Source organism: Dendrobates tinctorius, unplaced genomic scaffold, assembly GCF_039654945.1.
Source record: "Dendrobates tinctorius isolate UK_male_01 unplaced genomic scaffold, ASM3965494v1 ptg000085l, whole genome shotgun sequence".
Classification (NCBI taxonomy): domain Eukaryota; kingdom Metazoa; phylum Chordata; class Amphibia; order Anura; family Dendrobatidae; genus Dendrobates; species Dendrobates tinctorius.
In genome coordinates, this window is record NW_027361753.1 from 3,885,367 (window position 1) to 3,911,522 (window position 26,156).

The 26,156-nt window shown below is 43.8% G+C and overlaps 1 long non-coding RNA gene across 1 annotated transcript in view; it reads right to left on the reverse strand.

Moving 5' to 3' along the window:
• Positions 1-14,784: 14,784 nt before the first annotated feature.
• Positions 14,785-26,156, reverse strand: part of LOC141097560 (uncharacterized) — a 65,250-nt gene continuing 53,878 nt past the window's right edge. Inside the window, exon 2 of the long non-coding RNA XR_012233997.1 lies at positions 14,785-15,865. This is a non-coding gene — a long non-coding RNA (uncharacterized lncRNA). The remainder of the gene's footprint in view (positions 15,866-26,156) is intronic.

Below are 26,156 nucleotides of genomic sequence, written 5' to 3' on the forward strand. Positions count from 1 at the left end.
TGAAGAACCGCTGCAGTATGCGCTCCTGAGTCTTTTTGGCTCCCAAATGCCCTCCCAGCATGTGAGTGTGAGCCATGTCGAGCACCACCTGGCGGTAGGGCTGGGGCACTACCAGCTGTTCTACCTCCTCACCCCTTATTTTATCCATCCTGTACAGTAGCTCCTGGTTGATTACCATCCATGGGAACTCCATCTCCACACCCGGTTGCTGAGCCACCCCATTTATCTCAATTACTCTTGCCCGTGCCCATGCCAAAGTGGGATCCTGGAGCTGAGCTGTCCTGAACTTACCAGATGACAACTCTAGTTCAGGAATCAGTGAGTTCTCCTCAACTTCTCCTGCCAACACCTCTAGGCGAAACCTATCGGGGTTACACTCTGTCCCTATATTGGTGACCCCTACGGCAGGAATCCCTGACTCAGGATCTTCAGGTTCAGCACCCGGAATACTTTTTACCCTGAGAGGGTTAACCCTGGTCTCCCATAGGGACCAGAACAGGGGAAAGTCTCTTCCTAATACAGTCCCATACGGAAGAGTCTTTACCACTCCCACTACATGTTTGATCTCCCCAAACGGGGTGGAGAACGTGACCTCCTCAGTCGGGTACTCATGGAGGTCCCCATGTATGCACACTACCGCCACCTTCCGTCCATTAGGTCTATCCCCGGCAACCATCCACCAAACTCCCTGATTCCATGAGAGCGTCCGTCTGGTACCCATTGACGAGTACCTCGCACCGCTGAGGTTCGGTACCGGCAGGTTCTGTAGTGACAGTGCAGACTGGCTGGGCATACATAGATACCCGGCGAGTATACCCGCAGTCCATGGATTCAGTTGTTAGGGGGCAGTTAGCAATCATATATCCAGACTCTTGGCACCGCAAACACTTAAGGACTGGGGCCCGAGGGAACCTTGGGTCTACGCTAGGGGACATGGGGCAGTTGACACTCTCCTTCCGAGATATCCCCTCAGTACGGGCACGATCCGTATTGGCCTTGGTGGAGGGTTGTAGACTTTTCCCAGGCTCCAGAGCTGATGGGGCCTTACGTGACAGCCGAAGTGGGGCAGTGTCCCGTATAAAGTCTTGAGTGGCTGTATACCGCTCAACCAGTCCTACCACCTGGTCCAGAGTGCCCGGGTCCCCTTGCCCCACCCAACGTATGGCGGCTGGCAGGGCCCTCACCAGCCGGTCGACCACCACCCTCTCTACCATCTGGATCGGGGTTAAAGTCTCAGGCTGTAGCCATTTTTTAACCAGTTGCAGTAAGTCATAGGCTTGAGACCAGGCAGGGCGAGTCTCAGAAAATGACCACTGGAACACCCGTTGGGCCCGCACATATGTATTAACCCCCAGTCGCGCAAGGATCTCACCTTTCAGCTTCCCATAGTCCAGGGCATCGTCCCGACTGAGGTCCAGGTAGGCCTTTTGTGCATCTCCCGTTAAGAAATTGGACACCACCTCAGCCCACTGAGCCACCGGCAAGTTCTCCCGCTCTGCAGTGCGTTCAAAAATGGTGAGAAAAGCCTCCATGTCATCCTCAGGTGCCGTCTTCCTCAGTGCTGAGCGGACCTTGTACCTGGCTTCCGATCGGTATGTGGTGGCTGAGGTTCCTGCCTCTTGCAGAGCCGCGATCTGCTGCAGAATTAAATTGTTGGTTTGCTGCTGTTCCTCTTGCAGCTTCTGCTGTCGCACCTGTGAGGCGGCCAACTGTCTTAGTATTTCCTCCATCTTATCAGTCGACTTAAACTGCAGCTTTGCAGGCCTAATATACGACATGCAGCACGCTTTGGGTATGCCTCAATTCACACTGCCCGCATTCTCCAACCAAGTGTAAAGCAGCGGTGTCCACGCTGTGCTGTTAAGAGGCAGGTACCCAAGCAAGTTCAAAACAAAAAGGGTTTTAATGTCCAATAAAACTCACACCGTGCACAGCACGCTGTATGTTCCGGATCGCAGCCGGGTAAACAAAACGCCAGTCCAGGGCAGATGCCGTGAGCGACGTACTGCCGGATATGCAGGAAGGGTTGCCAGTCGCTTTGGCTCCGCTGGCCCTGTGTTAACTCACACAGGGCGTGCTCTGCAGATCTCCTGCTCTGTTTCCTTACCAGAGCAACACTGAACAAATGAACCCTCCCTGTAGGGGTTTTTTTTTTCCTTTTCCAACCTGTGGCCATAGGCCACTCATAAGACCTGGGCTGGAGGAAACGGACCAGACCCCACTACCTGCCTGCAGTCTGTTTCAAAAATAAAAGCCCATACCGGGTTTTCCTAAACAAACTCTTTGGTCCAAATAGCTTGACCAGGTTCGAACTTACTTTTATTCTGCCCTGCGAGTCACAGACACATTGCTGTGATCACAAGGCAGCGGATCTAATACATTTCAGAGCACATCCTGGGGGACACATAGCGACCCTCACATATGACATCGGTCACTGCCTCAGTGTGTATTTGTTTTTTTTTATTGGTTTATTTTGAAAGAGGGGTGATTTGAACATATATATATTTTTTTTTTTTTTAGATCAGCTGACATGTGCCCGGAAAGGTGCTGGCTCAGCGCCGGAGCCCGCACCAAACTGGGGGAGTCCCGCATCGGTGTACTATTACACCCAATGTTGGAATGCGGTAAAACTGTACTGGACTAAAAAGTCAAAAGAAAAAGTTTTAGGTCTTAAAAAAGGGGAAGGAAAAAATAATTCTAAAAACAAAAATTGGAAGTAGTGGGAAGGGCTAACAAATTTGGGACATCTTTTGGGCTATGCGACAAACAAGAAATACTATATATAGATCTCTGCTGTAAATTCTGCCAAAGCCTCGCCACCTCTCGCTATGCCCTGTCAATGTTTTTTATTTTGTGTTTTGTTTTTTATAAATGGTGGTCAGGCATAAAATCACAAAGTTGCACATTTTTTGTGCAACTGCACGCAGCATAAAAAATGTGCAACGTTAGGCACCTTTAAAGTGCCTGTCAATTAAGTCCTTCTGCTCTGGTGACCACAGACCACTGTCATGGTGGATGGAATGGAATGGGATGTGAAAATCGATTTGCACCAATTCTAATGATGTACAATAAAAAAATCTATATATTGTGATAAGGCTCGTTAAAGGGTCGATATTGACTTGTAGGATTGCTGCTTCCTATAGGTGGGCAATAGAGTTCTAGTCCTTTTCCTCTCTGAAGAAACAATTTGGACTAAAAGAAACACAAATAGTTGAGAAATGTTTCAAAACAATAAAAATACTGTATATACTCGTGTATAAGCCGAGTTTTTCAGCACATTTTTTTAATGCTGAAAATGCCCCCCCCCCCCCAGGCTTATACACAAGTCAATTGTCCCAGAGGGCCGGCAGGGGAGGGGGGTCACAAAGGCAGGAGCCGTCGGCTGTGGCAACAGCCTGTGCCGCTGCTAAAGAGAAATGAATATTAATTTCTCTTATAGTGCACACAGTGACGTCTGCAGCCACCGGCTTCCGGAAGACATCCTACTCACCCTTCAGCGTGCCCTCGCAGCAGCTCGTTGGTCCCGGCGCTCTCGAAGCATCTTGTTGGTGCCGACTTCTGGCAGCTCTGTGCTGAGCAATCACGTAATGAATGTACACGCGTCTCCATTCCCATAGGCGTTGAGGGGAATAGTCATTACCTTAATGAGCGGTGCCACGTGACCGCTGAGCACAAGAAGAGCTGCTGGAAGCCGGAACGAGGTGCTGGGAGGGCACGCTGAAGGATGAGTAGGATCTTTGTTTTTTTTTTTTTTTGTAATAGGAAGCATGCATACCAGGACGCGATGGGGGGGAGCCACGCGTACCAGGACAGCGATTGGGGTAGCCACGCATACCAGGACAGTGACGGGGGGAGAAACGCACACCAGGACAGGGAAGGGGGGAGCCACGCATACTAGTCAGGGAGGGGGGGGGGACTATGCATACCCGGCTTACAGTATACTCGAGTCAATAAGCTTACCCAGTTTTCCGTGGCAAAATTAGGTGCCTTGGCTTATACTCAGGTCAGCTTATACTCAAGTATATACAATACTTAAAATTCAAATCACTCCCCTTTTTTTCCCTCCCCAAATAAAAAGGATAAAGTTAAAAAAAAACTTCTAGGTCTTGGAAAAAGGGGGGGGGGGTAAGTGTGAAAACAAAAAATGAAAGCTGTATTTACCCCAAAATAATAGTAAAAAGCACATTTATAAATACAGTGGTGCTTGGAAGTTTGTGAACCCTTCACAATTTCCCATATTTTTCCCTAAATTTGACCTAAAACTACATTCAGAGTCTTAAATGTAGATAAAAAGAAATAAGTGAACACAGGAGTCAAAAATACACTCCTCAATATTGAAATTGCCATTACCAAGAAGGAGAAGTTGTGAAATGATGGAAATCACAGGATGGACTGACACGTTACTGATCTGCAAATGATGGAAAAATGGAAACAATATTTTCAAAATATCTTGATTTATTCAGCATGGAGTATGAGGCCATGTGCAGAAATCCCGGCACTTACAGCCTCGGCTACTATCAATGAGGTTATCAACCTCTTTACCCCCGTGCCTGTTTTCACCTTCATGTCCAGGCCAAATTTTACAATTCTGACCACTGTCATTTCATGGGGTAATCTCTATATATAATTGCCTTAAATTGTCCGTCATCCACTTCCGTCTGGATGTCCCCGAATCCCACAATCCACCGCGCCGCAGCGGAAGTATGCCGACCGCCATATTGAAATAGTTATTTCAATATGGCTCCCGCTGGTGGTACCAGGCCCTTCCACAGTACCACCAGCGGGACACCGCCGGGACCCCCCGACCGCCGCAGCTGCTGGATCCGCCTCCGCCGGACCCGCCGCTGCCTGCCCACCCACCTCCATCACAGCCGGGAGGAAAGAAAAGCCCACGGTCTTTCCTGCCGGCTGGCTGCCGCCAGGACTCACATCCCCCCCCCCGCCGCTGGACCAGCCACCGCTGAACCCCCCCACCGCCGCTGCCTGCCCACCATGCACGTACACACACACGTACTCACATACACACATGTACTCACATACACACACACACACACACACACACGTACTCACATACATACACACACACACGTACTCACATACATACACACACACACGTACTCACATACATACACACACACACACGTACTCACATACATACACACACACACGTACTCGCATACACACACACACGTACTCGCATACACACACACACGTACTCGCATACATACACACACACACACGTACTCACATACATACACACACATACACACACACACGTACTCACATACATACACACACACACACGTACTCACATACATACACACACACACACGTACTCACATACATACACACACACACGTACTCACATACATACACGTACTCACATACATATATACACGCACCTACTCACATACACACATACACGTACTCAAATATACACACACGTACTCAAATATACACACTCGTACGTACTCACAAACACACTTGCACACACACGTACTCACATACTCACACACACACACACACACACACACACACGTACTCATATATATATATACACACACATGTACTCACATATACACACACATGTACTCACATCTCCAGCACAGGCCACAAACTGTTGTGAATTCGCTTTCTGGCCTACCTCTGGTTGCTAGTGAAGGTAGTGGAGCTGGTTGTATTGACAGAGGCCTGTCACCTGATAATGAGGAGGATGACAGGAGATCTGGAGTTTCTGACTGGATTTAAGACAGCCGACTCCCTCTATCCCTGCTGGTGATATTTTCCTGTCTCCTGAGGTCTTCGTTTCCAGCTCAGTCCCTGCATGCTCAGCTAAGTATTCTTTTGCCATTGTTTACATTTGATCTGGTTTTGTCTATTTCAGTTTTGTGTGGTCAGCCAGCTCCGGCTGGGGCTGTGCTGAATTTCCATCCTTATGTTACTGCTTGTGCCAGTTTGTTTTTGTCCCTTATTAGATTGGCCTCTTTTTGCTCTGCTTTTAGAATATACCAGAGTGCTGATATAGTGGGTGAAGTCTAGTGACTTCAGTATTTTTCTATCAGACGTGTTGGGCATTTTTTGCAGGGTTTTTTGCGTGATTGCAGACAGTCTTTCCTTTCCTGTCCTGTCTAGTTAGTGTGGGCCCCATCGTTTGCTCAGTCTATTTTCCTGCCTGCGTTTGTGTTTTCATCTTGTCTCACCGACAATATTTTTTTGGGGGCTATCTATTCCTTTGGGGTCTGCTCTGGGGCAGTTTAGATTTTACCTTTCTTGCTTTAGGCTTATTTAGTTCTCTGGCTGTGTCGAAGCGTCTAGGATCATCGTAGGCACGCTCCACGGCTACTGCTAGTTGTGTGGATAGGATCAGGGGTTACCAACCTCTCTGGTTTTCAGTGGCTTAGCTTGGTTTTGCTTTCCTCCTCGGTGACCCAATCACAACAGAATCACCAGCCTAAACCGCAGATTCTAGGGTACTCAAAAGCAGGAGAGAATTGTAAAAAAAAAAAAAAGTGTCAGAATTTTTTTTATATATATATATATTTTTTCCTCTTTCTCTGGGGCCGTAGGAGGATTTTTTTTCTTTAATGGAGATTAAGCAATTGTCTGATCGTGTGGAGCAGCTTGCTGCTGAAGTGCGGGGAATTTCCGCCTATCTCGCTCAATCATCTGCTGTTGAACCAAAAATCCCTACGCCTGATGTGTTTTCTGGGGATCGGTCTAAATTTTTGAATTTTAAGAATAATTGTAAACTATTTCTTGCCTTGAAACCTAACTCATCGGGGAGCTCTGTGCAACAGGTTAAAATTGTCATCTCCTTGCTGTGTGGTGATCCCCAGGATTGGGCTTTTTCTCTGACACCTAGAGATCCTATTCTGACTAATGTGGATGCATTTTTTTCAAATCTTAAGGTTGTTGTATGATGAACCTTATGCTATTGATCAAGCAGAGAAAACCTTATTGGCATTGAACCAGGGTCAGGATTCTGCAGAGTTATACTGTCAAAAATTCCAAAAGTGGGTGGTCCTTACTACATGGAATGACGGTGCCTTAACAGCACTCTTTCAGAAGGGTTTGTCAGAAACCGTAAATTATGTTATGGTGGGATTTCCTGATGATTCTATGTCATTAGCCATTCAAGTTGATCGGTGTTTATGTGAACGTAAAACTACACGAGAGGCGTTGCCGCCTTTTGAACAAACGTCTGAACCCATGCAATGTGATAGGGTTTTGTCTAGGGTGCGTCAGGAGTTTAGAAGGCGTAATAAGCTGTGTTTTTTCTGTGGAGACGCCTCTCATACTATTTGTCTGCCCTAAACGAGAAAAACGTTTTGCGCACACATTTGCTGTGGGCAGTGTACAACCTAAGTTCGTTTGGGCAATTACTCTGATCTGCTCCTTGTCTACATTTTCCACTAAGGCTTTTGTAGATTCAGGAGCTGCTTTGAATCTGATGGATTTAGACGTTGCTAAACGTTGTGGTTTTCCCATGATACCCCTGCAGACTCCTATCCCTTTGAGGGGTATTGATGCTACTCCTTTGGCGGAGAATAAACCCCAGTTTTGGACCCAGGTGATAATGCGGGTCGCCCCTGACCACCAAGAAAATTGTAAATTTTTGGTGTTGCACAATTTGCATGATACTATTGTTCTGGGTTTTCCCTTGTTGCAAACTAATAATCCTGTTTTGGAATGGAAATCTGTGTCTGTGGTGAGTTGGGTTGTCAGTGTGTTCTTAGTGACACTCCTGTTTTCTCCACCTCTCCCCAGTCTCATAATATTCCTGACTATTTGGCTGATTTTTCTGATGTATTTAGTGAGAGTAAGTCTGCGTCTTTCCCTCCTCATAGGAGTTATGACTGTGCAATTGAGTTAATGCCTGGGTGTAAATTTCCCAAGGGTCGGCTTTTCAACTTATCAGTACCCAAACATGATGCTATGCGATCTTATATCAAGGAGTCGTTGGAGAAGGGTCATATTAGACCATCCTCTTCACCTTTAGTTGCTGGTTTTTTTGTGGCCAAGAAAGATGGTTCATTAAGGCCTTGTATTGACTATCGTTCTTTAACAAGATTACGGTTAAATATCAGTACCCGTTACCCCTGATTTCTGATTTATTCTGCAGAGTTAAAGATGCTTGCTGGTTTACTAAGCTTGACCTCAGGGGGGCGTATAATCTTATTCGCATCAAGCATGGGGATGAATGGAAGATGGCGTTTAATACTCCGGAGGGACATTTTGAGTACCTGGTGATGCCTTTTGGGCTCACTAATGCCCCTTCTGTCTTCCAATCTTTTATGAACTATATTTTCCGGGACTTTGTGGATAAGTTTTTGATCATTTATCTGGATGATATTTTGATCTTTTCCAGTGATTGGGATTCTCATGTGGAACATGTCCGGACTGTGTTCCGGATTTTGAGGGAAAATTCCCTGTATGTTAAGGGATCGAAATGCCTCTTTGGTGTACAGAGTATTTCATTTTTGGGATTTATTTTGTCCCCGTCGGCTGTTGAAAAGGACCCGGCCAAGGTACAGGCCATTTATGATTGGGTTCAGCACACTTCTTTGAACGTTCTCCAGAAGTTTTTGGGTTTTGCTAATTTCTATAGTAAATTTATAGGTAATTTTTCTGGTATTGTCAAACCACTGACTGATGGGACCATAAAGGGCGCTGATGTGGTGAATTGGTCTCCAGAGGCAGTCTCGGCACTTCAGGAGCTTAAGCGGAGATTCACTTCTGCTCCGGTTCTACGGCAACCTGATGTCTCACTCCCATTTCAGGTGGAGGTAGATGCTTCTGAGATTGGTGCAGGAGCTGTTTTGTCCCAAAAAGATCCGGTGACTTCTAAGATGAATCCCTGTGCCTTCTTTTCTCGAAAATTCTCCCCATCTGAACGTAACTATGACGTGGGGAATCGGGAATTGTTGGCCATGAAATGGGCATTTGAGGAGTGGAGACATTGGTTGGAGGGAGCTAGACATCAAGTTGTGGTCCTCACCGACCACAAGAATTTGATTTATCTTCAATCGGCCAAACGCTTGAATCCTAGACAGGCTAGGTGGGCCTTGTTTTTCATGCGTTTTAATTTTGTGGTCTCTTTTCTTCCGGGCACTAAGAATGTTAAGGCGGACGCCCTTTCTAAGAGTTTCTTTGCGGATTCTCTTATTGTGACCGAGCCTACTACCATTCTAAATGAGGGGGTAGTTCTTTCCGCCATCTCACCTGATTTGATACGTGCCCTGGAGGAATTTCAGGAGGAGAAACCTGAACGTTGCCCTATGGGGAAATTGTATGTTCCTGACCAGTGGAGGAAGAGAGTAATGACTGAAATTCATTGCTCTGCGTTGGCTGGTCATCCAGGTATTTTTGGTACCAGAGATTTGGTGAGTCGGTCTTTTTGGTAGCCTGCCTTATCTCGTGATGTCAGGAATTTTGTGCAGTCCTATGGGACCTGTTCTCGGTCTAAACCCTGTTCTCGTTCTAGTGGGTTGTTGATGCCCTTGCCGGTGCACAAGAGGCCATGAACCTATATCTCAATGGATTTTATTTCTGATCTTCTTGTCTCTCAGAGAATGACTGTTATCTGGGTGATTTGTGATAGATTTTCTAAGATGATCCATCTTGTACCACTCCCAAAGTTGCCATCTTCTTCAGAGTTGGTGCCCTTGTTTTTACAACAGGTGGTTCGGTTTCATGGGATTCCTGAGAACATTGTATCGGACAGAGGAGTCCAGTTTGTTTCCAGATTTTGGAGAGCTTTTTGTTCCAAACTGGGAATTCAGTTATCTTTCTCCTCTGCATTTCCTCAGACCAATGGGCAGACTGAGAGAACAAATCAGCCTTTGCAGTCCTATTTGAGATGTTTTATATCTGCTGATCAGGATGATTGGGTCTCATTTTTGCCCTTGGCCGAATTCGCACTAAACAATAGAGCTAGTTCTGCCACTTTGATGTCGCCCTTTTTCTGTAACTTTGGGTTTCATCCTCGATTTTCTTCAGGGCAAGTGGAATCTTCGACCTGCCCAAGTGTGGACACTGTGGTAGAGAATGCAGCAGATTTGGGACCAAGTGGTGGATAAGTTGTCCCTCTCTCAGGAAAAAGCCCAATGGGTTTCCAACCGGCATAGGACCATTGGTCCCCGGTTTAAAGTGGGTGATAAGGTTTGGTTGTCGTTAAAGAATATTCCTATGAAGGTTGCATCTCCAAAGTTCAAGCCAAGATTCATTTTACCTTATAAGATTTTGGAGATTCTTAATCCTGTTTCTTTTCGTTTGGCTCTTCCAGTTACGTTTAAGATCCATAACATGTTTCATAAATCTCTGTTGAAGAGATTTGAGGAGCCAGTAGTTCCTATGACAGCGCCTCCTGACCCTGTATTGGTTAAAGGCAATGTGGAATATGAGGTAGAGAAAATATTGGATTCTCGTTTGCCTAGACTGAGTCTCTAGTACTTGGTCAAATGGAAGGGTTATGGCCAGGAGGATAATTCTTGGGTCTCTGCTTCTGACATTCATGCCGAAAGATTGGTTCATGCTTTTCACCGGGCCCATCCTAATCGGCCTGGTGGCATGGATGAGGGTTCAGTGACCCCTCCTCAAGGGGGTGTACTGTTGTGAGTTCGCTTTCTGGCCTACCTCTGGTTGCTAGTGAAGGTAGTGGAGCTGGTTGTATTGACAAAGGGGTCGCGAGTTCTCTTTCCGGGCTCCCTCTGGTGGTTACTGAAGGTAATGGAGCTGATCTAATTAACAGAGGTTTGCTACCTAATAATGAGGAGGATGACTGGAGAGCTGGAGTTTCTGACTGGATTTAAGACAGCCGACTCCCTCTATCCCTGCTGGTGATTTTTCCTGCCTCCTGAGGTCTTAGTTTCCAGCTCATACACTGCTTGCTCAGCTAAGTATTCTTTTGCTATTGTTCACATTTGATCTGGTTTTGTCTATTTCAGTTTTGTGTGGTCAGACAGCTCCGGCTGGGGCTGTGCTGAATTTCTATCCTTATGTTACTGCTTGTGCCAGTTTGTTTTAGGCTTATTTAGTTCTCCAGCTGTGTCGAGGCGTCTAGGATCATCGTAGGTAAGCTCTACAGCTACTGCTAGTTGTGTGGATAGGATCAGGGGTCTGCAATCTGCTTAGTTACCAACCTCTCTGGCATTCTGTGGCTTAGCTTGGTTTTGCTTTCCTCCTCGGTGACCCAATCATAACAGCAAACCACCCTATTTCCTGCCGGCTGTGACTGCACGGTGGTGGGTGGGCAGGCAGCTTCAGGACACAGACATGTACACACACGTACTCACACACGTACACACACACCCCACACACACACTTCCCTCCCGATGCGATAGCATCGGGCACACCTCTAGTAACTCTAGAAAAGTTTCAACGGATCCCAATGCTTCTCAGATTTTTTTAGCAACTACATCACATTTGAAATGACTTTGGGAGGCTTATATGACAGAAAATACCCAAAAGTGACACCATGCTAAAAACTGCACCCCTCAAAGTCCTCAAAACCACATTCAAAACCCCACATTTTTTATTTTCACAAGTCTAACAGAATAAAATGTACCCCAAAATGTGTTGTGCTTTTCCTGCTGAGTACGCCAATGTCCCATATGTGGGGGGAAACTACTGTTTGGGTGTATGGTTGGGCTCGGAAGGGAATCAGCACTGTTTTTAACACAAAATTGACCGGAATTGTTAGCGGATGCCATGTCGGGCTTGGAGAGCCCCTGATGTGCCTTAACAGTTGAAACCCCCACAAGTGACTTCATTTTGCAAACTAGACCCCTCAAGGTTTTTATCTAAATGTGTGGTGAGCACCTTGAACCCCAAGGTGCTTCACACCAGTTTATAATGTAGAGCAGGAAAAAAAATAGCATTTTTCCCACAAAATTAGCCCAAATTTTTATTTTCACAAAGGTAATAAGAGAAAATGGGCCCCTAAATTTGTTGAGCAATTTCTTTTGAGCACTCAGATATCACATATATGGGGAAAACTATTGTTTGGGCGCACGGCAGGGCTCAGAAGGGAAGGAGTGACATTTTGGAACATAGACTTTGATGGAATGGTGTGCGGGTGTCATGTCGCATCTGGAGAGCCCCTAATATGCCTAAACAGTGGAAACCCCCCACAAGTGGCCCCATTTTGGCAACTACACCCCTCAAGGAATTTATCTAAATGTGTGGTGAGCACCTTGAACCCAGAGGTGCTTTACAGAATTTTATGATGTTGAACTATAAAAATGAAAAAAAAAATCCCACAAAAACCTTTTTGGCCCAGCATTTTTCATTTTTACAAGGATAGCAGGAGAAAATGGTCCCCAATATGTGATGTGCAATTTCTCCTGAGTGCACAGATAACCCATATGTGGTCGAAAACTACTTTTGAGGCACAGTGCAAAGCTCAGGGAGGAGGCACCATATTGGAGTTCAGGTTTTGCTGGAATGGTTTGAGAGTGCCATGTCACATTGGCAGAACCCCTGAGGTGCCAGAACAGCAGAACCCCCATAAGTGATGTTATTTTACAAACTACACCTCTCTGAATTCTTCACAGAATTTTATATCACGGACACCGTCGGATCACAGGTCAGATGGTTTCAACAATGCCTCCGTCTGCCTCATAGGGAATTTTCCGCTGGAGGTTACGCCTGAATCACGTATTTCAGAGATTTACACGGAGACCCCTGTGTAAGCACTCAGCGCAGAGCGCAAGATAATTATGTGCCAAGCTTTACTGCAATCTTTGGGAGGCAGAAAGAAAAAACAGCAGGTTAAGAACTGATTTTATTTTTTATGCCATTTCTTGTGCGGTTTAAGTGAGTAGGCGACTTTATTCTTCGGGTCGGTGCGATTACAGCGATACCAGATTTATATCAGGTTTTTATGTTTGGCAGCTGTCACACACTAAAAGACGCTTTTTATTGAAAAAACTAGTTTTCGCATCCCCATATTTTGAGAGCTATAATTTTTCCATACTTTGGCCGACAGAGTCATGCGAGGTCTTGTTTTTTTGTGGGATGAGTTGATGTTTTTATTGGTACCATTTTGGGGCACATAGTTTTTTGATCGCTTTATATTTCAATTTTTGGGAGGCAGAATGAACAAAAATCAGCAATTCAGGAATTGTTTTTTGGGGTCTTTATGCCGTTTTGCATGTGGTAAAATTGATGACCGCTTTATTCTTCGGGTCGGTACGATTACACCAATAGCACATTTATAATTTTTTTTATGTTTTGGCGCTTTTACACGATAAAAAGTATTTTAGAAAAAAATAATTGCATTGCTTTTTCCTGAGAGCTCTAATTTTTTTTTTTTTTTTACTGACTGAGCTGTATGGCGACATTTTCAGAGATACCTTTTTTAATTACCGTACATTTTTTTTTTTTTTTTATTGCGTTTTATTTAACTTTTTGTTCGGTGGTATGACTTTTTACAGTCTGACCACTGTTATAAAGCATTGCAATGCTTTATAACTGTCAGATCTGCACTGACCCACAAGCTTGTCAGATCTTGCTCTGAGCATGGTCTAACAAGCTCACTAGTCTGATGACTCGGGGGTCATCGGGTCAGCATGACAATGACTGGTCCCTTGCAATCACATGGCGTGGGCGCTGATTGGAGGGGAGAAGGAGCCCTCTCCATCTGCCTTCTAAATGCTGTGATCGATTTTGATCGCAGAATTTGGGTGGATAAACCACTCCTGGCAGCGAGAGCCAAGTGTCAGGTATGATATTAGTTTAACACACGGATAGCGATCACATACCCCATACATCATAGGTTGGGAGGTCATTCCCCTTCATGATGTACTGGGTACGTCAAAGGCTGGGTACGTCTGAGGAAGGCTCTGGCCCTGAATACGCTCAGTCAGATTATCAAAATCCTCTGCTGGCAGCTCCTGTGTAATCATCGACCAATGACGTTCCAGATGTGTTCGATGGAAAACCAGTCCGGAGACAATGCAGCCATGGGAGCATGTTTAGGCCACGCAGACTGCTCACGTTAGCATGAACAACATGCAGCTAAGGCCGGTTTCACACTAGCGCATTTTCAACGCGCGCACGGCCGGGGGTAGCTCCGCCCCCGATCCGGCTCTCTGCCCGGCGTGCCCGCCCCTTCCTTGTAGCGCCGCCTCCTAGCGGACAGCGGCGCCTGCGATCGGCGCACCCTATCTTTAGCATAGGGTGCGCCGATCGTGCGCAGGCCGTGCGCTAGTTGCGCTTTGACCTGCGCTGCGCACTTTTGACGGTGCGCCGTGCGCGCCAAAATCAAACTTTTCGGATTTTGGCGCGCACGGCGCACCGTCAAAAGTGCGCAGCGCAGGTCAAAGCGCAACTAGCGCACGGCCTGCGCACGATCGGCGCACCCTATGCTAAAGATAGGGTGTGCCGATCGCAGGCGCCGCTGTCCGCTAGGAGGCGGCGCTACAAGGAAGGGGCGGGCACGCCGGGCAGAGAGCCGGATCGGGGGCGGAGCTACCCCCGGCCGTGCGCGCGTTGAAAATGCGCTAGTGTGAAACCGGCCTAAGTGTTGTCATGTTGAAAAAATGGCTGCTGGGACACTGGAGAAATGGTCGCACCGCTGGTCCCATGACCAAATGAATGTAACACCGATTCTATTAGTGCACCAAGAGTGAATGTCCAGGTAGCTGTTTTGGGAGGGCTAAATTAACCCTTCACGGTTGAGCCAGTGATTTCCAAATTTTTCCAGTGTTGCTAGCAACTGAGAATGACCACACGGAGACGGGCGTCTCTCTACGGGAGGAACGAGGCAGATCACTAAGCCCCTTTATTTTAGTCACATCTTTAATAACATTTTGCTTAATTATGCAAAGTTCTCATCTACCAATAAAATCATTTCACTTTGTAAGCCAATAATATTGCAAGAAAACCGGAAACTACATATATGTCCGTATCCAAATAGAAAGTAGTATAATGACATATTCTTCAGAGTTTTACACTCCCGCCTCCCTTATCTTTGTACAGATAGGAACAGTCTGGTTTCATGACAGCCCATGCCAATTACAAAAATTTATCTTACAGCAACAAAAGTTAAGAAATGAAACCAATGGAGAAGTGAAACTTAAGCTCTGATTTTAGTATTAACCCTTCACATTCCCCCCTAGATACATTTTTTTTTAACACATATGCAGCATCAGAGGTGCTATCCCAAGCTAACAGCTTGAGGGGTACTGGTCTTCACATGACTGATGCCGTGTTACCAGTCATGGCTGTCGCGGCGCACCCGTCCCCCCTGTATACTGCAGTTCACGAATAACAATTTTTGATGACGGTGGTGGGGATCTTTTGTAGGTAGGCATGTGCTTGGCTTCAACATCTTCATCAAGTAGCCTTTTGAGATCGGTGCAGAGAAGAGCAGGGGCAACGACACCTTTGGTATCATCATTAGCTGGCTTAGTGTAGACTTTCCTAATACATACAGAAATACACCAAATAACAAGTTTTAGTATCACATATGCAACAAGGATACAGGCAGCAATGTGTAACAAGCTCTGTAAGATCCCAGCTATCCAGCCCCCAATTCCCTTAAACCAATTGCCTGGATTGAGAATGGAGAAGGTGTCTGACCACCAACTGTCCCTATTACAATCATTGTCTTTATCGTATTGATCTTTGAGTCTTTGAATATCTTCTAACTTTAACTTTTAACTTCTACCAATAATAATATGGAAAATGCGATAAACCAAAACATTATGTCCCCTTTATTTGCTATTGGCTTGTTGGGTGATGAGGAGAACTTGATAGGGACCGTCATACAAGGGTTCTAGTCCGTGCTTCCTGACATGCCTCTTCACGACTACCAAATCACCAGGCTTCAGGTTATGACAGGTGTCGGTTTCTGCTGAATCTGGAAAAGAAGAAGAAACTAGAACATGGGTGTTAGCAAGATTTTTAACAGCACGGTCAGTCTCTTCTGATAACTGCTGGGGCTGGAAATTTGCAACTGGAGGCCTAGCACCAAACAATATCTCATATGGGGACAGGCCATGTTTTGCAATAGGGGTAGTACGAATGTGGTATAGTAGAATGGGTAGGAGGTCTGGCCATGGAGCCATAGACTCCTGCATCATTTTGGTCAATTGTCCCTTCAGTGTGCCGTTCAGCCTCTCAACTTCCCCACTGGATTGTGGGTGATACGGAGTATGGAGGGCTACAGTGGATCCAAGCATTGTCAGAACTTCTTGGTACATATGAGAAGAAAAGGCCGGACCTTATATCTGCATATAACTTCCATCACCAGTTTCTTCGCTGTGGTCTTTGCAGTCATGTTTGTAACAGGGAATGCTTCCGGCCAACTGGAGAACCGGGGCCCAGTAGAATTTTTGCACCAGTGCGAGGGCCTAATTCTTTCCTCGATATATAGGTCCATGTGCCCATGTGGCAATAGCAGGGTACATTTGCTTAGGGAGACACGAGTTGGTCCTTTTTCCAGAGACCATTATCCATACGTGCCTCATCAGTCTTCCATTGCTTCCCCTCTTCCTTTGGAGACATTCTTTGCATCGTCATTAAGCGGTCTCGCAGGGTCTGACAGAAAACTTCAGTATGTTGTAGATCATCAGGTTCTTGTAGGGTCAATGCTTGTAACTGTTTACGCTGAGAGCGTGTGGTCACCATAGTTGGTTCAACGGGTAAGAGAGCGGCGGCTTTTGCTTGCATATCCGCAAATGCATTGCCACCAGTCTGTGGGCTGTTCCTAGGACCGTGCGCCTTAACTTTGATAATAGCCACCTGAGTAGGTAATTTGATCGAGTCCATGAGGGTTTTAACAGCTTCAGCATTTTTCACTGGTGTTCCGACAGTAGTAATAAACTCTCGATTGGCCCATAGAGCCCCAAAATCGTGAGCAATACCAAATGCATACCGTGAGTACGTGTATATATTAGCCCGTCTGTTCTTGGCCAAAGTACATGCAGTAGAAAGAGCCTGGAGTTCTGCATCTTGTGCTGACTGTGAGGGCGGGAGCGCAGCTGCGTGCACTACAGTGTCCTCTGTGGTAACAGCATATCCCGTGTGGAATCTACCAAACTCATCAGCATATCTTGAACCATCCGTGTATAACACCAGATCAGGATTTGGGAGTGAATTCTCACTGACATTTGGTGGAGTAGCTGTTTCTTCTATCAGAAGTTGGGAACAATCATGTTGGAGGTAATCCTCATCACTGCCATCTTTCCTTGTAGTTCATTATACCGTCTTTCAAGGCGTTGTAAAGGGGTTGCATTATGCGTGATGCATCCGGTATCCACTGACAAAAATAAGTGCATAGTCCAAGAAAACGCTGGAGTTCAGTTTCATCTTTTGGGAAAGGAAGGGAGCTGACAGCTATTTTTCTTTATTCTGCGAGGTGTCTGGCACCCTGAAGGAGACAGTGACCCAAGAACATCACTTGACCAAGGCAGAACTGAAGTCCCGAGGCCGAAACCCGACAGTTCAGTGCTGACAGATGCTTAAGGAAAGCTAGCAATGACAACAATGGCAAAAGACACCTGCTCATATTTTTTGCAAACTGGTTGGGACTGTTTTTGGCCCCTTGTGGCATAACTGTCCATATTAACTGTCGTCCCTGCTAAGTGAAACTGACAGTCTGGGTGTAACGGAATGCTAAAGAAGGCATTGGTAAGATCAATAACTGTAAACCAAGCAGCATCCTGGGGTATTTGGGACAAAAGAGTATGAGGATTAGGCACCAGGTTTGAGAAACACTTTTACTGGTTCTACAGGCATTTTGCCTATATCATTTGGCCCTTTTGACCAGAGTTTAGATGGTATCTCTGAGAGGTATGGGGTGAGTCATTGATCCTCAGGCAATATTGGGGGTGGATCTGGGCCTATCAGGGCCATCATAACTGTAGGAAGGGCATGCAAAATACAGATTTCCTCACTGTCTTCATCTACATAGGGATTATATAGCGTAAGAGCCATCTGACCATCATCTTGGAATTGTATTCCGGAGCGGAACTGTGATAATAAATCTACCCCCAGTAAATTTACTGGACATGTGGGGGAGATTACAAACTGAATAGTAACCTCGGGGAAGGGTTTTATGGGGTTTATAAAAGTATATTAATTGGGTCTACCATCTACTCCGATTAAAACAGCAGGGGAATGACAATCTCTCTGAAAGTGTTCAAGTCTCCCGCAGCACCAGCATTAGCAGGGAGGGGCTGAGGAGCAGGGTTCCCAGTAGCTGAAGTCTGAGGGGGGCCAGAGTTTGGTGTGTGCTCCAGTGATACTGATAAGAGACTGGCTATGTACTCGCAGCTGTGGTGGGGGCGAAGGGGGATATGGTGTGGGCTAAGATGGGAGGGGGTACTGAAGCAGCTGCTAGCTTGCTAGTTTGCTTTTTTTTTTCTCTCTCTCCTGAACAGAGCAGGTTAAAGTCTACTGAAAACTTTTTTTTTTCCCTCTGGATCGGGTGAACGGGGATTGAGGCTGGCTGCGGATGATAATAGGTGCCATCAGCAGAGGTGGGGGCTGCGACTCTCGGTCTCCTTGTACATTTGTCATCTAGCAGGAAGACCTCTTCTTTCAAATCATCACTTTTAACTATTCATCTGCCTAACACATTAGTATCATTAATCTCAATTCCTTCTTTAATCAATCACTTTCTCACACCACAGTCCCTTTCTTAAGCCACAATACATCCCGTCCCTGTCATAATAGACAATTTTCCTTCTTCAACATAGCAGTAACACAAACAATCAGAATTCACTTGCTGTTCAATGTCCACATAACCTTCATTATACAATTCATGTGCCAAACCACGGAATTCCTCAGCGCCTTTAAGTTATCCATCATCAGTCAATCTCCCTTTATTTTTTTTTTTAACTCCTTCATCCCATAGCGTAGGCTGCAACCTCCCGCCCTTAGGAAATCCCAGAATCGAAAATATTTTCCCTGCATTCCTGACAGATTTCTTTCCTCGTCTTTGAATCATAAGACTAACAGTATCTGATCCCTCACACAATTCCAAACTTTTCTTTTTCTTCCACAGAAACATAATTCTATCCTTTAGAGCTAAATACCCTGACTTAAATTGTGCACAGATCTGGCGGCCGTTTCAGTCTCTGTTCCACCGGGTCAATAATCCCCCTCTGGGATTGCCCAAAATTCGCGGTACTCAGTGAAAGGAGGAGGGCGTCTCAGACTATCGCTCCGGACACCTCTGGTTATATATATATATATATGTGTGTGTGTATATATATCTATGTATACCTGAGTTACGTATCCTACCCATCTTCGATCACTCACCACGCCCAATACTAATAATGATCGGGAATTTCAGGATATTTTGACTATAAAGAGAGTCACAATCACTGGTCAATCCGGTGGTGTCCGTCCCTTATGAGGTACGGTTCGAGCACTGGGCCCCAACGGGACTACACCTCTATATGATTCCACCCATGAATCACCCCACCAGGGGACAAACCTCAGATCCTCTTTGCAGCAAGAAGCACAGGAAAACCACACCAACGGTCAGTCTGAACAGTATAACTGCCAACTTACCGTGGTTGTCGTGGGGGGTGATCAGTCCCAATTTTCCAGCACCTGTGTCCGCTCCGAGAGTCCTTTGTGTTGTCCTCCGGGGGCAGAGGCGTCCCTGTTCGGGGGCCCCACGTTGGGCACCACAGTCCAGGTAGCTGTTTTGGGAGGGCTAAATTAAACCCTTCACGGTTGAGCCAGTGATTTCCAAATTATTCCAGTGTTGCTAGCAATTGAGAATGACCACACGGAGACGGGGGTCTCTGTACGGGAGGATCGAGGCAGATCACTAAGCCCCTTTATTTTAGTCACATCTTTTATAACATTTTGCTTAATTATGCAAAGTTCTCATCTACCAATAAAATCATTTCACTTTGTAAGCCAATAATATTGCAAGAAAACCGGAAACTACATATATGTCCGTATCCAAATAGAAAGTAGTATAATGACATATTCTTCAGAGTTTTACACTCCCGTCTCCCTTATCTTTGTACAGATGGGAACAGTCTGGTTTCATGACAGCCCATGCCAATTACAAAAATTTATCTTACAGCAACAAAAGTTAAGAAACGAAACCTACAGAGAAATGGAGAAGTGAAACTTAAGCTCTGATTTTAGTCTTAACCCTTCACATGAAGACTGGAGGGGAGCGGCTACTGTACATTATACCACCCCACACAATAATCTGGGGAGGAGGATCAATGTGATATTTCGTGAAGGTGTCTTCATTGACTAGCACAAAGGGAACCATTGGGAAAGAAAGCGGAGCCCATCACCAGAAATGCCACAGGTGAGTAACAACTTTCTTACACCATTTCACCTGGGCTAAAATTATTATTTTTCCCATTTTTTATTAAATTATGTCATTTAAAACTTCAACTCATCCTGTAAAAAACAAGCCTTTATATAGTGACGGAACAATCAGAAAATTATGGCTCTTAGAAGAAAGGGAGGAAAAACACAAGCACAAAAATGAAAATTGGTCGTGGCAGGAAAGAGTAAAATAAATTTGCTGCATCTTTAAACTGTTTGAAAAAAAACAAAAAAAATGCATAAATGTTGGTAAATTTGTTGGACTGCAGTTGTCACCCTCCTACAATGCCTGGCCAATTTTTTAAAGAAAACTGGAAAAATGGCATAAAAATACTTATAAATTGCAACTTTATGTGCCACCATACTTTTGGCTACGAGCGCTGCACATGTACGGTGCTGGTTGGGAGTTGGGCCTGCCCCATTTCTGACTGTTTTTCATGGCAATGCTGTCAATCAATGACTGAGACACACTGATTGGCACACTACTCCAAATGCCCACAGGTCCCCCCACGACATGATTGTAGGTTGCCATTGACAGCTAGGGGCCTTTTGTAGACCCCCATGATGGATGTTGTGTGAAGATCAGCCTGTGGCTGGCGTTCATACAAGATGATGATTTTTACTATAAACTGCAATATACTTTATATAGTACAAGCGATCGGCCGAGCAGCTGGGCAAAGCATACTGCGCATGCGCGAGTGGAGATTGCAATGCGCATGCGCGAAATATGGACCAAAACTGCAAAAATTACCTGAAATACTGCGTACAGCGGGAAGGGGCAAAAACAACGTCCATCGGACCGGACCCAACTACAGCGCGGGTGAAAGAAAAAAGGTATTTTTGGGTGGTACATGGGGAGTCAGGAGAATTCAAAACTAGGTGGGAAATGTATAGAAAACACTCAATACAATGATGTTTTTATCTGATAAGCTGAAAATGAGGTGACAGATTCCCTTTAATACAGAACTTTTAGCGAGAGAACTTTTAGGAGGCTGGGACAGAGGAGAAGATGTGATCTATGCGAATATACTTCACCAATGTGTAAATATATAGTTATATTTCATCTTACAATGAGGAAGTCGCGTGCAACCTTTTACAAAGCTTAACCGTGTATGGGTTTCATTTCTCACTTTTTAATTAAGTAGGAAAATAATATGGCGAGGAAGGGAATCTCAGCGGAACGCGCTCGCCTGACTGGCATGCAGAATGATCATTTAATCAATCAATAAGAGAGAGAGAGAAGACAATAAGACCAAGAAGCAGATGTGACTGCAAATGCACTAGCATACTACTGGAGTGCGATGAATGCAGCCCAGGAAAATATATAGGAAAATCTACAACATATCTTACAAGAAGACATGCCAGAATACGGTTTTCAAGGTGCATGCGGTATTATAGTACAGTATATCCCCTTAGTGACCGGGCCAATTTTTACAATTCTGACCACTGTCACTTTATGAGGTCACCTCTCTGGAACGCTTCAACGTATCCCACTGATTCCGAGAGTGTTTTCTCGTGACATCTTGTACTTTGTGTTGGTGGTACAATTTCTTTCATATAACTTGTGTTTATTTATGAAAAAAAAACAGAAATTTGGCAAAAATGTTGACAATTTAGCAATTTTCAAACTTTAATTTTTTTGCCCTTGACCAGCCATTTCTCATTTTTCCAACAAAATTTACAAAACCATTTTATACCCAAAGTGACACCATTCTAAAAACTGCACCCCTCAAGGTGCAAAGCCACTAAAGAAGACTCAAGGTCTCCAAAAATTCATTTTTAAACAGCAGACAAAGAGGCAGCAACACTTACCTGCCCAGTTTTTTAAAAAATGCACTACAGGGTGCAGCCAGCCCATAAAGCAAGATGTCAGCAACACAGGTGCAAAATACCAGATCAACAGACACTCTCCACCTACCCATTCCTGGAGGGACAGCCCAGTATACAATTGCACAATAAGGCCCGCATAGGGCGTTGTTCACACACAGGTACCGCACAGTGTCTGATTCACAGCCTATTAGTCACGCCCCTACTTTTTTTTTTTGCAATTGTATACTCGGCAGTCACCCCCTCCAGGAGTGGGTAGGTGGAGAGTGGCTGTTAATCTGGTATTTTGCACCTGTGTTGCTGACATCTTGCTTTATGGGCTGGCTGCACCCTGTAGTGCATTTGTTTCAAGATCTGGGCAGGTAAGTGTTGCTGGGATGGGCCTGGGATGCTAAATCATATCAGAGGAGAGAGAAATTAATGGAAAATCTGATTTTATTTTTTTATTTTTTTTTTTACTTTTTGTTTGTGAATAACGGCCATGACGTGACTGGGGACGGTAAAATCTGACCTGAATAATGTTCTCCATGGTCTCAGCTACCCCTGGTAGTCGAGACCCCAGAGATTTTCCGACGTGAAAGCCCCATACCCTCAACTACCGTCGTGAAAAGGCGTATCGGTGGTTGTTAAGGGGATATTTTCTAGTAGATGGGAGCAGTATTATAGCAGTTATATTCTTGTTCATAGGAGCAGTATTATAATAGTTATATTCTTGTACATAGGAGCAGTATTATAGTAGTTATATTCTTGTACATAGGAGCAGTATTATAGTAGTTATATTCTTGTACATAGGAGCAGTATTATAGTAGTTATATTCTTGTACATAGGGGCAGTATTATAGTAGTTATATTCTTGTACATGGGGGCAGTATTATAGTAGTTATATTCTTGTACATGGGGGCAGTATTATAGTAGTTATATTCTTGTACATAGGGGCAGTATTATAGTAGTTATATTCTTGTACATAGGGGCAGTATTATAGTAGTTATATTCTTTTACATAGGGGACAGTATTATAGTAGTTATATTCTTGTACATAGGGGCAGTATTGTAGTAGTTATATTCTTGTACATAGGGAGCAGTATTATAGTAATTATATTCTTGTACATAGGGAGCAGTATTATAGTAGTTATATACTTGTACATAGGAGCTGTATTATAGTAGTTATATTCTTGTACATAGAGGCAGTATTATAGTAGTTATATACTTGTACATAGAGGCAGTATTATAGTAGTTATATTCTTGTACATAGGGGCAGTATTATAGTAGTTATATTCTTGTACATAGGAGCAGTATTATAGTAGTTATATACTTGTACATAGGAGCAGTATTATAGTAGTTATATTCTTGTACATAGTGGCAGTATTATAGTAGTTATTCTTGTACATAGGGGCAGTATTATAGTAGTTATATTCTTGTACATAGAAGTATTATAGTAGTTATATTCTTGTACATAGGGTTAGTATTATAGTAGTTATATTCTTGTACATAGGAGCAGTATTATAGTAGTTATATTCTTGTATATAGGAGCAGTATTATAGTAGTTATATTCTTGTATATAGGAGCAGTATTATAGTAGTTATATTCTTGTACATAGGAGCAGTATTATAGTAGTTATATTCTTGTACATAGGAGCAGTATTATAGTAGTTATATTCTTGTACATAGGAGCATTATTATCGTAGTTATATTCTTGTTCATAGGAGCAGTATTATAGTAGTTATATTCTTGTACATACGGGCAGTATTATAGTAGTTATATTCTTGTACATAGGAGCAGTATTATAGTAGTTATATTCTTGTACATAGGAGCAGTATTATAGTAGTTATATTCTTGTACATAGGAGCAGTATTATAGTAGTTATATTCTTGTACATGGGGCAGTATTATAGTAGGTATATTCTTGTACATAGGGGGCAGTATTATAGTAATTATATTCTTGTACATAGGGGCAGTATTATAGTAGTTATATTCTTGTTCATAGGAGCAGTATTATAGTAGTTATATTCTTGTACATGGGGGCAGTATTATAGTAGGTATATTCTTGTACATAGGGGCAGTATTATAGTAATTATATTCTTGTACATAGGGGCAGTATTATAGTAGTTATATTCTTGTACAAAGGGGCAGTATTATAGTAGTTATATTCTTGTACATAGGAGCAGTATTATAGTAGTTATATTCTTGTTCATAGGAGCAGTATTATAGTAGTTATATTCTAGTACATGGGGGCAGTATTATAGTAGGTATATTCTTGTACATAGGGGCAGTATTATAGTAGTTATATTCTTGTACATAGGGGCAGTATTATAGTAGTTATATTCTTGTACATAGGGGCAGTATTATAGTAGTTATATTCTTGTACATAGGGAGCAGTATTATAGTAGTTATATACTTGTACATAGGGAGCAGTATTATAGTAGTTATATTCTTGTACATAGGGAGCAGTATTATAGTAGTTATATTCTTGTACATAGCAGTATTATAGTAGTTATATACTTGTACATAGAGGCAGTATTATAGTAGTTATATTCTTGTACATAGGAGCAGTATTATAGTAGTTATATACTTGTACATAGGAGCTGTATTGTAGTAGTTATATTCTTGTACATAGGGGCAGTATTACAGTAGTTATATTCTTGTACATAGCAGTATTATAGTAGTTATATTCTTGTACATAGGGGGCAGTATTATAGTAGTTATATTCTTGTACATAGTGGCAGTATTATAGTAGTTATATTCTTGTACATAGCAGTATTATAGTAGTTATATTCTTGTACATAGGGGGCAGTAATATAGTAGTTATATTCTTGTACATAGGGGGCAGTATTATAGTAGTTATATTCTTGTACATACAGGTAGTATTATAGTAGTTATAGTCTTACAGTTATCGTCTTACAGTCTATACAGTAGTATAGTAGTTATATTCAGTAAGCATATTCAGTAAGCATGTTCAATTCTTTTTCCCTGTGTCTTTTCTCATTATTACGCATAACTTAATTTATGGACATCTATGGTTTGATTTCTTTACCTGTGTGGATTGGATGGGTTGTTACCGACATCTGTTGAGAATTTTACTTTGAATATTGGTGACATGTACTTATTTCTCTAGCTGTAACTGTGAGAGGGGAAGCACAATGTTGGCAATTTTTGGCCGCAATTAATGAAAGTGCTTATGCCAGAAAATGCAAAGTTGCACAAAAATTTTGCAGCTTTTGCCCTTTTCACAGCACTTTTGATCAGCTCTGAAAAAATCGTCTGAACTTTTGAGGAAACGGGATGTGCCTACGCTCACCTGTCACATTCTTCAAAAGTGGCAGCGTTCCTTATGCCAGAGATGTCACTGCAGTCCTACACTGGAGTAACATTTTTGGTGAGGTACCAGCCACTAATTAGATATGCCAATTTAAGCGGTGTACACCTTTAGTGATTTTGTGTTTCAACCTTTGTCAACATTTAGTTGATAAAATAGAAATGTTTACATTTCGATCACCCCAGGACCGCCCCACAAACGATCACATCATGATGGAAATGCACGGTTTTGGGCAGCTTATTTGTTAACTCTACCACTTTTTGGATCAGAACATGCCCGGATTTTCCAGGATTGTTTGAGAAATTTTCGTCAAACTAATACATAAAAAATAAGACCGCCAAATCCCAACTTCTTAAAATGATTTCCATGTACGATGGTGTAATGTAATTAGCAGTTTGATCAAATTTTATGATAATGGGTGATTTAAGATTAGGGTTAAGTAAAATGTTTTGCAGGTGTAATGAGACCAGTGGACCAGAGCCAGTCAACCTCCTTCCGGCATCCCTGGTTTCGATGATGACGGTTTACAAGACCTCAAGTGAGGCCACCAGATAGAAGGTTCGCAAGGCTCTTGTCCAGTGGCCAATGACTACCAACATACCCGCCAGGGTCCTGTAAATCATTTTGCTCAACTCTAATTAGTATCAAACATCACCTACTTCTTTCAGTAATTTATGGTATCTGTTAGGGTCTAGAAAGTGATG